Raw genomic sequence first — 9128 nt, forward strand, 5'->3', positions numbered from 1 at the left:
TGACTGTGTGGATCACAACAGACTGTGGAAAATTCTTAAAGAAATGGGAATACCAGACCACTTTACCTGTCTCCTGAGAAACCTATATGCGGGTCAAGAAGCAAGAGTTAGAACCAGACATGAAACAACGGACTGGTTCAAAATTGGGAAAGGAGTACCACAAGGTTGTGTATTGACACCCTGAGTTTCACATGAGTACTTCATGTGAAATGCCAATCTGGATGAATCCCAAGCTTGCTTGGGATTGAAATCAAGATTGCTGGGGAAAATATCAACAACCTTTGATATGCAGATGATACCACTCTAAAGGCAGAAAGTGAAGAAGAGCTAAAGAGCCTCTTGATGAGTGTGAAAGAGGAGAGTGAAAAAGCTAGCTTGAAACCCAGCATTTTCAAAAAACTAAGATCATGGCATCCAGTCCCATTGCTGCTGCTGCTGCTAAGTCGCTTCAGTCGTGTCTGACTCTGTGCGACCCCATAGACTGCAGCCCACCAGGCTTCCCCGTCCCTGGGATTCTCCAGGCAAGAACACTGGAGTGGGTTGCCATTTCCTTCTCCAATGCAGGAAAGTGAAAAGTGAAAGTGAAGTCGCTCAGTTGTGTCCGACTCTTTGCGACCCCCTGGACTGCAGCCTACCAGGCTCCTCTGTCCATGGGATTTTCTAGGCAAGAGTACTGGAGTGGGGTGCCATTGCCTTCTCCTCCAGTCCCATTACTTCATGGCAAATAGAAGAGGGAAAAGAGGAAACAGTGACAGATTTTATTTTCTTGGGCTCCAGAATTACTGCAGATGGTGCCTGCACCCACAAAATTAAAAGACTCTTCCTCCTTGAAAGTAAAACTATGACAAATCTAGATAGCATATTAAAAAGCAGAGACATCGACTCGAGTGAGGAGGTTGTGGTGTCAGTCTGTTCTAGGCAATTTAAGCTCCAGCCAGGATGATTGAAGTCATTTGCAATGACCATCTGGGGAAGAAGGTCTGCATTACATGCAATACTGATGACATCATTGGGGACCTTAAGAAGCTGATCACAGCCCAAACTGGCACCACTGGAACAAGATTGTATTGAAGAAGTGGAACAAGATTTTTAAGGACCAGGTTTCTCTGGGGGACTATGAAATCCATGATGGATGAACCTTGGAGCTTTATTACCAGTAGAGCAGAATTCCTTCTCCCTGCCCTTCCCTCTCCTCCCACACTAATATGGATGCTTGTTTTTGGAAACTCATGTTAATAAAAACTTAGGGACTGCAAAAAAAAAGAGAGAGAGACATCACTTTGCTAACACAGGTCCATAGAGTCAAAGATATTTTTCTAATAGTTCAATAGACTATTTTTCTATAGTCAAAGACTATTTTTCTAATAGTCATGTACAGCTGTGAGAGTTGTTTCAAAAAGAAGGCTGAGTACCAAAGAATTGATGCTTTCATACTCTGGTGCTGGAGAAGACTCTTGAGAGTCCCTTGGACTGTATGGAGATCAAACCAGTCAATCCTAAAGGAAATCAACCCTGAATATTCATTGAAAGGACTGATGCTGAAGGTGAAGCTTCAATACTTTGGCCACCTGATGTGAAGAGCTGACTCATTGAAAAAGCCCCTGATGCTGGGAAAGATTGAAGACAAAGGGAAAACGGGGCAGCAGAGAATGAGATGGTTTAATAACATCACTGACTCAAGGGACATGAATTTGAGCAAACTCCAGGAGGTAGTGGAGGAGCTCCTCCTCCTCTGTCCGGCATGCTGCAGTCCATGGGGCTGCAAAGAGCTGGACATGACTTAGCAACACAACAGCAATACTCCCTTTCCCCATTTAAGTTTGCTTTCTATGACTCAGTTTCTGTTTTGTACATAAGTTTGCTAGTATCACTTTTTTTTTTTGGATTCCAATATACGTGATATCACATGATACTTGTTTTTCTCTGTCTGACTTGATTTCATTTAGTATGATAATCTCTAGGTCCATCCATGCTGTTGCAAATGGCAATATTTCATCCTTTATTATGACTAATATTCTGTTGTAATATTCCATTTATGATCGGATAAAGAAGGCATATTTTCTTTATCCATTCATCTGTTGATGGACACTTGCTTCCATGTCTTAGCTATTGTAAATAGTGCTGCTATGAACACTGAGGTACATACATCTTTTCAATTTATAGTTTTCTTCAGAGATATGCCCAGGAGTGGGATTCCTAGATCATACGTAACTCTATATTCCTTAGTATTTAAGGAAACATACTGTTTCTCATAGTGGCTGCACCAACTTACATTCCCACCAACAGTATAGGGGGCTTCCCTTTTCTCCACACCTTCTCCAGCATACATATCCCATTGTATGTATATACCACACTTTGCTTATCCATTCATTTGTTGATGGACATGTGTATTTTTTCCACCTTTTGGAATATGCTGAAGAATGCTGCTATAAACAGATGTACAAGTATCTGAGTCCCTGCTTTCAATTATTTTGAGTATATTCTTAGAAGTGGAATTGTGGATCATATGGTAATTCTTTATTTAGCTTTTTAGAAGAGATATCCCATTGTCTTCAATAGCAGCTACACCATTTTACATTTCAATGATCACTGCCCCAGGATTCCAGTGTGTCTGCATCCTAATCAACAATTGTTACTTTTCAATTTTTTGGATCATAGGCTTTCTTATTGGTATGAAATGGTATCTTATTGTGGTTTTGACTTGCATTTCCCTAATGACTAGTGATGTTGTATATCTTTTTATGTGCTTATTGACCATTTGTATATCTTGTTTGGCAAAACACCTATTGAATTCCTTTTTTCATATTTAGATTAGGTTGTTTGAGGGGTTTGTTGTTTAGTTGTAGGAGTTCTTTACATATTCTGAATATTAATACCTTATCAGGGATACGATTTTTAATATTTTCTTCCATGATGTGAGTTGTCCTTTCACTCTCTAGATAACGTCGTTTGATGCCTAGTTTTTAATTTTGATGAAGCCCAATTTATCTGTCTTTTTTTTTGTTGCCTGGCTTTTGGTTTCTTATCCAAGAAATCATTACAATATCCATTGTCATGGAGATTTTTTCTAAGGGTTTTATAGTTTCAGATCATACATTTATGTCTTTGATTCACTTTGAGTTAATTTTTGTATATGGTATAAGGTAAGAGTTGCAGTATTTCACATGCAAATATCCAATTTTCCCAGCACTATTCATTGAAAATAAGATATAAATTTTTAAGAAAATTAAAAACTCTATTCATATATATCAATATTCCTGTATTCTCAGATGCTCAGTCATGTTCAATTCTTTCCATGTAAAAATATAGTGAAAGTTTGCAACTCCATGGACTACAGCCTGCCAGCTTCCTCTGTCCATGGAATTACCCAGGCAAGAATACTGGTAGCTATTCCCTTCTCCAGGGGATTTTCCCCACCAGGGCTTGAACCCAGATCTCCTACATTGCAGGCAGATTCTTTTCCATCTGAGCCACCAAGAAAGCCCAGAAAGGTACACACTATACTGTTAATGATTTTTATTTTTAAGGAGGAAACCAATATTGGGGAGGAGGATAAACAGCAGTTATAATTTTGCTGGCTATATTTTTATATTGCTTTGATTATTTATAAGCCTGTAGTTATACATTATTTACATTATTTTAGAAAGACAATTTTGATGGGATTCTTTTCCTGATGGTTTTTAAGAGAAAATTGGTTGGATGTCAAAGCATGGGATGAGTAACCAAAAGGGTTACTATTCTGGCAGGTTAGAGGTCCAAATTAAATAAAAACTCCAAGGCAAGAGAAGTGTAATGTGGGAAGGAATTATCAGATCTCAAGGGAAATACTATTTGTCTAGATGATCTTGGAGCAACGATAGCAAATAGAGACAGTTAACAAAACTTGGTCCTAATACTTAACACTGCACTTAGTCTGCCCCCCCATTTGTTTTGTTTTTTACCTTCAGCTGAATTTGAGTAGCATGTATTTTGTTGATATATATAGGAGGTAACTGAACACTCAGAGGTCCCCCTGTGCTTTGTCAGGCAAAGCAGCCAAAGTTACAAGGCTGGGATGAATTGAGAGAGTAGCATGAAAACCTATAGAAGACCAGAGGATTTTAATAGCAAAGTAGCAGGGGGCCAGGAAAAAAAAGGCTTTTAATTTTACCTTAATTACTACATATTTTATTCTAGAATTCTCAGCAAAGAAAATCCTTATAGAAGCAGGCTCACAATTATATAAAATAAATAAATAAAATGCTTGTTGAATGAATGATTGACACATGAATCTAAAGGGAAAAAATGTGAAAAACTAAATAAAAGTAGAGTAATACAAGAGTTGTCTGGTGGTCAAGTGGTTAGGATTCACTGCTTTCAGTTCCACGGCCCAGGTTCAATCCTTGCTTCGAGAACTGAGATCCCACAAGCTGCATGGCATGGCATGGCATGTGTGTGCATGTGTGTGTGTGTGTGTGTGTGTGTAAATGTATATACACACACATATAGCTGAAACTGACAATATACCTTTCTATCACATAAAAGAATACAAGAAACTCCAGCCAATATATAGATAAAAAGGAGCACACACCCACATCCACACATACATGATGCTTTAAAACAGGAATAGCCTTATCATAAATAGATTAGAGTTTGAATATAATTTGAAATATATTGGATAGGGCTACTGCCTAAAAGTACACCCAAGCCCATCACCAAGAACTGAAATTCAACATTTAATAATGCTTCCCGTTGGTTTCATTAATGCAGGTGCCACAGAGAGGATAATATAATACATTTATCAGTTATCATAAATTAAAACTTTTCTAACATATTGCTTTTTTAACTGTTGAAGTTCATGCTTATGGTAACATATCAAATAATGCAGAGGTAAGCACACACATGCACATGTGAAGAAAATTTAACAGTTTCTCCTTTCCTTCTCCAACCTCATTGCTTAAAAATGGAGTGAGTGCCTATAAATAGGTCAAGCAAGTTCTAGGCTATGTAGATCTAGCAATAAACAAAACAAAGTCCCTGCTCTCATATCAGGTCAGTTCAGTCACTCAGTCGTGTCCGATTCTTTGTGACTTCATAGACTGCAGCATGCCAGGTCTCCCTGTCCATCACCAACTCCCGGAGTTTACTCAAACTCATGACCCTTCAGTCGGTGATGCCATCCAACCATCTCATCCTCTGTCATCCCCTTCTCTTCCCACCTTCAATCTTTCTCACCATCAGGGTCTTTTCAAATGAGTCAGTTCTTCACATCAGGTGGCCAAAGTATTGGAGTTTCAGCTTCAGCATCAGTCCTTCCAGTGAATATTCAGGACTGATTTCCTTTAGGATGGACTGGTTGGATCTCCTTGCAGTCCAAGGGACTCTCAAGAGTCTTCTCCAATACCACAGTTCAAAAGCATCAATTCTTTGGCGCTCAGCTTTCTTTATGATCCAACTCTCACATCCATACATGACTATTGGAAAAACCAGAGCTTTGACTAGATGGACCTTTGTTGGCAAAGTAATGTCTCTGCTTTTTAAGATGCTGTCTAGGTTTCTCATAGCTTTTCTTCCAAGGAACAAGCGTCTTTTAATTTCATGGCTGCAATCATCATCTACAGTGATTTTGGAGCCCCAATAAAGTCTGTCACTGTTTCCATTGTTATCCCATCTATTTGCCAAGAAGTGATGGAACCAGATGCCATGATCTTAGTTTTCTGAGTGTTGAGTTTTAAGCCAGCTTTTCACTCTCCTCTCTCACTTTCCTCAAGAGGCTCTTTAGTTCTTCACTTTCTGCCATAAGTGTGGTGTCATCTGCATATCTGAGATTATTGATATTTCTCCCGGCTATCTTGATTCCAGCTTGTGCTTCCTCCAGCCCAGTGTTTCTCATGATGTACCCTGCATATAAGTTAAATAAGCAGGGTGACAATATACAGCCTTGATGTACTCCTTTCCCGATTTGGAACCAGTCTGTTATTCCATGTCCAGTTCTAACTGTTGCTTCCTGACCTGCATACAGATTTCTCAGGAGGCAGGTCAGGTGGTCTGGTATTCCTATCTCTTGAAGAAGTTAGAGTCTAATGTGAGATACAAACAAACCGGCCATACATGATGCCAAGGTAGCAATAACAGCCACAGAGAAATATAAAGTTAGGTAAAGGATCCAGGAAAGCCACACTTAAGATGTAACTTGAGCAAAAACTTGAATGAAGTGGAGGTTAAGCCAAGTAAATATAAGGTGTTCCAAACTAAAGAAGCAAAACATGTAGTTCTATGGGGCAGTATGGTTGGGGTGCTGGAGGAACAGCAAAGGGGCCAAGGAGCATGAAGCTGATGATCAAGGAGTTGTTTGTTCTTTTTATCCATTTCTGGACTCTTTGTACCTACAAAGAGTAAATTGTGGTTATGCTAACAACTAGATACCTAGAATTCATCTGTTTCAATTTGTAGGAGATTTAATTTTTTTTCACTTTTTTAAATGAGTTGCATGGTTCCAAATCCAAATCCAGAAAGCAAAGTATATTCAAAGAGGGTTAGCGTCTATTCCTGTTCCTTTCAATCCATTCCTTCTCATATTGGGAACCATTTTTGAACCTTCTATTTTTAAAACATAGGAAATGTATTTGTAATTCTCTCCCCTTCTTAGATGCATTCACATTCCTTCTCCACTTGTGAGGTAAATAGTTCACTTCAGTTCAGTTCAGTCGCTCAGTCGTGTCCGACTCTTTGCGACCCCATGAATCGCAGCACACCAGGCCTCCCTGTCCATCACCAACTCCCGGAGTTAACTCAGACTCACATCCATCGAGTCGGTGATGCCATCCAGCCATCTCACCCTCTGTCGTCCCCTTCTCCTCCTGCCCCTAATCCCTCCCAGCATCAGAGTCTTTTCCAATGAGTCAGCTCTTCACATGAGGTGGCCAAAGTATTGGAGTTTCAGCTTTAGCATCATTCCTTCCAAAGAAATCCCAGGACTGATCTCCTTTCAGATGGACTGGTTGGATCTCCTTGCAGTCCAAGGGACTCTCAAGAGTCTTCTCCAACACCACAGTTCAAAAGCATCAATTCTTCTGTGCTCAGCCTTCTTCACAGTCCAACTCTCACATCCATACATGACCACAGGAAAAACCATAGCCTTGACTAGACGGACCTTTGTTGGCAACGCAATGTCTCTGCTTTTGAATATGCTCTCTAGGTTGATCATAACTTTCCTTCCAAGGAGTAAGCGTCTTTTAATTTCATGGCTACAGTCACCATCTGCAGTGATTTTGGAGCCCAAAAAAATTAAGTCTGACACTGTTTCCCCATCTATTTGCCATGAAGTGACGGGACCAGATGCCATGATCTTCGTTTTCTGAATGTTGAGCTTTAAGCCAACTTTTTCACTCTCCTCTTTCACTTTCATCAAGAGGCTTTTGAGTTCCTCTTCACTTTCTGCCATAAGGGTGGTGTCATCTGCATATCTGAGGTTATTGATATTTCTCCCGGCAATCTTGATTCCAGCCTGTGTTTCTTCCAGCCCAGCGTTTCTCATGATGTACTCAGCATATAAGTTAAATAAGCAGGGTGACAATATACAGCCTTGACGTACTCCTTTTCCTATCTGGAACCAGTCTGTTGTTCCATGTCCAGTTCTAACTGTTGCTTCCTGACCTGCATACAGATTTCTCAAGAGGCAGGTCAGGTGGTCTGCTATTTCCATCTCTTTCAGAATTTTCCACAGTTTATTGTGATCCACACAGTCAAAGGCTTTGGCATAGTCAATAAAGCAGAAATAGATGTTTTTCTGGAACTCTCTTGCTTTTTCGATGATCCAGCAGATGTTGGCAATTTGATCTCTGGTTCCTCTGCCTTTTCTAAAACCAGCTTGAACATCATCAGGAAGTTCACGGTTCACGTATTGCTGAAGCCTGGCTTGTAGAATATAGTAGCAGACTATAAAAATATGGAATACATGATGGGTTTGCATGTCACCCTTCCACAGGTGCCATGCTAGTTTTCTCTGTATCACTATAATTTTGGTATATGCACTGCTGAAGCAAGCAATAAGTTAGATTTTACATGGGTAAGAGCTCAGAAGTGGAAACTACCTGGAAGAGATAGCTTCAGTAGCTGCTGCCATGGAGAGCCTAACATAGCCACAAGACACCAAGAAAGTACAAGGTGCCAGCAGAGAATCAGCTGCCCACTGACAGACCAGTGGCTTTGAGAAAACAGTCAAGGACTAATCACGGACAGATCCTGCCTGCCTCACAAGCAAGCCCAGGGCCTATTCTGCTTGTGTTCGTGTCCCATTTCTGCCAGTATTCTATTGTATCATGTGCGCTGTGTGTGCTCAGTCATTCATGCATGCACGTATGCACATTCAGTCGCTTCAGTCGTGTCTTACTCTTTGCTACCCTAAGGACTGTAGCCCTCCATTCTCCTCTATCCAAGGGATTCTTCAGGAAAGCTCAGTTGTGTCCAACTCTTTGTGACACCCTGGACTATAGCCCACCAAGCTCCTCTGTCCATGGGATTCTCCAGGCAAGGATACTGAAACAGGTTACCATTTCCTTCTCCAGGGATCTTCCAGACCCAGGGATCGAAACTGCATCTCCTGCAATGGCAAATGGATTCTTTACTACTCAGCCACCTGGGCAGCCCCTTTGTATCACAGAACAGGTCAATAAAGGACTTTATTGTTTTGTTTTTTTAATGAATTCTTTAGGTACACAAGACTATAAATACAGAATCCTTCTTAGGTACACACACAGAATGTTTATTTGAACAAACTCATGCCACACATTAAAAAAAAAAAAAAAAAAACGATACTGGATGCTTGGGGCTGGTGCACTGGGACGACCCAGAGGGATGGTATGGGGAGGGAGGAGGGAGGAGGGTTCAGGATGGGGAACACATGTATACCTGTGGCGGATTCATTTTGATGTTTGGCAAAACTAATACAATTATGTAAAGTTTAAAAATAAAATAAAATTTACAAAAAAAAAAAAAGAAGAAGAAAATGTTTCTCGAGTTCTCTAAGTTTGAATTTTGCAATACAAGTAAGAAAAAGAAATTCTAGAGGTCATTCCAATTTGTCCCCACAGCCTAAACTTTTAGTTAGAAGAATAAGTTTTTGCAAGTTACTTCAACCATACTCAGTA

At 40.2% G+C, this 9128-nt stretch overlaps 1 non-coding gene and 1 pseudogene across 1 annotated transcript; one reads left to right on the top strand and one right to left on the bottom strand.

Annotated features, from left to right (window-relative positions):
* The first annotated feature begins 939 nt into the window (after nt 1–939).
* Nucleotides 940–1160, top strand: LOC102411690 (annotated as a pseudogene).
* A 6761-nt stretch (nt 1161–7921) lies between these two features.
* Nucleotides 7922–8026, bottom strand: LOC112583050. Its single transcript, XR_003107413.1, has one exon. It is a non-coding gene; the product is annotated as a U6 spliceosomal RNA (small nuclear RNA).
* Between the last annotated feature and the right edge of the window lie 1102 nt (nt 8027–9128).

This window comes from Bubalus bubalis, chromosome 2 (genome assembly GCF_019923935.1).
Source record: "Bubalus bubalis isolate 160015118507 breed Murrah chromosome 2, NDDB_SH_1, whole genome shotgun sequence".
Lineage (NCBI taxonomy): Eukaryota > Metazoa > Chordata > Mammalia > Artiodactyla > Bovidae > Bubalus > Bubalus bubalis.